The sequence below is a fragment of the Humulus lupulus genome, chromosome 3 (assembly GCF_963169125.1).
Source record: "Humulus lupulus chromosome 3, drHumLupu1.1, whole genome shotgun sequence".
Classification (NCBI taxonomy): domain Eukaryota; kingdom Viridiplantae; phylum Streptophyta; class Magnoliopsida; order Rosales; family Cannabaceae; genus Humulus; species Humulus lupulus.
In genome coordinates, this window is record NC_084795.1 from 91,891,595 (window position 1) to 91,893,495 (window position 1,901).

At 35.6% G+C, this 1,901-nt stretch overlaps 1 non-coding gene across 1 annotated transcript; it reads left to right on the forward strand.

The window, feature by feature from the left end:
• The first annotated feature begins 619 nt into the window (after window positions 1-619).
• LOC133827974 (small nucleolar RNA R71) lies at window positions 620-726 on the forward strand. Its single transcript, XR_009890620.1, has one exon. It is a non-coding gene; the product is annotated as a small nucleolar RNA R71 (small nucleolar RNA).
• The last annotated feature ends 1,175 nt before the right edge of the window (window positions 727-1,901 follow it).

The window sequence follows — 1,901 nt, forward strand, 5'->3', positions numbered from 1 at the left end:
TGGCATTTGGTGTGGTGGTCTATTTTGTGGTTGATAATATCCAGGTAGAGGTTGTTGGTATGCATGTTGCTATTGATATGGTGGTTTATTTTGGGGAGGTTGATATTGTGGCTGAGGTGGAGGGTAAGGTTGTTGAGTGTTTTGATTATTAGACCATGAAAAATTAGGATGGTTCTTCCAATCTGGGTTGTAGGTCATGGAATTGAGATTATTGGGCTGTCTCGGGTAATTCCCTATAGCTTGAACTTCTTCCATAGGCATGTTATTCATATCTAGAGCAGGGCATTGATTGGGTGGATGGGTTGTACCACACAATTCACATAGGTTTTGAACTTGCATAGCTTGAGATGGGAGTGTAGTCTTTTGTAGTTGCTTTGTCAAGGCTGCTACTTGAGCTGTAAACATTGATATAGCGTCCAATTCCATCATTCCAGCCACCTTCTTTGGTTGTCCCCTTTCAGTTGGCCATTGATAATTATTCATAGCCATCTCTTCTATTAGCTCATACGCCTCATAAGCACTCTTACTCATAAAAGCACCTCCCGCCGCAACATCTATAATTGTTCTAGTTGTTCCATTCAACCCATTGTAAAAATTATGCACCAACATCCACTTTTCTATACCATGATGTGGACACTTCCTTAACAACTCCTTAAATCTCTCCCAAGAATCATACAGTGACTCCCCTTCCATCTGATAAAAATTATTGATCTCTCCCCTTAGTTTTGCAGCCTTCGCTCGAGGAAAGAACTTGGCAGGGAACTTCTGAGCTAACTCCTCCCATGTAGTGATAGAATTTTCCTGTAAGGATATCAACCAACTCTTCGCCTATCCCTCAATGAAAATGGGAATAGCCTCAATCTTATAGCATCATCGCTCAACCCATTCATCTTGAACGTAGCACATAACTCCAAAAAATTAGCCATATGTAAATTGGGATCCTCCGTTGGCATACCTCCAAACTGAACAGTTGATTGGACCATTGGAAGAATTGCTTTTTAATCTCAAAATTATTTGCAGCGATGGTTTGAGGTCTGATGCATGAATGCACTCCTGTAACAGTAGGAAGTACATAAGCTCTCAAAGTTCTTGGTCATTGTTCCCTTGGAACCTCTGCAGCATTATTAGCACCGTTTCCCAAATTGTCATCCATGGTAAACTCCAATCTTTTCTTTGCCTTTCGCTTTTGTCTGCAAGTATTTTCAATTTCCAAATCTATTGGTATAATCTCTTTTTGTCTATTTCTTCGCATATACCAACAATTTCTAAAACACAATAGAACCTTAATCCAAATAAATGTTAAACAAAAATAAAATAAAACAACCAAATTAGAACAAACAACAATTAACTGTGATATTAGAAATTAAGTCCCCGACAACGACGCCAAAAAATTGATCTGTGAAAATTAGCACACAAGTATACGTGGTCAATTCAAGTAATATATGATAAGTAGATTATCGATCCCACGAAGACTGTTTTCCGAATACCACTAATTATTCAATCACTTTCTATTTGGTGAATTTAAACTTAAATGAATAATTAAAATTAAAAATGAATACTCTAAATTATGAACAAAATTTAAATAACTATAAGAAAAACAATGAATCAACTAATTCAAAATCAATACTAAAAAGCTTAGGAATTAATTTCATCAGCTTTTCATTCTATTAATTTTACTAATCAATTCTAAATCTCTTCTTCCTAGCTAAATAGCAGGTTAATGTAATCGATTCTTATTCTTTTTCAAGATATAAGATCTCAGTCTATATGCATGTTTTCTACATTTCTGTGATAAACTTGAAAATATAGAAGACATTAAGCAAAGAAACCTAATTACTACACAAGTCATACAGGTACTTTCGTCCAATATGCAACCTATGTCTATATAATGATAGCATATT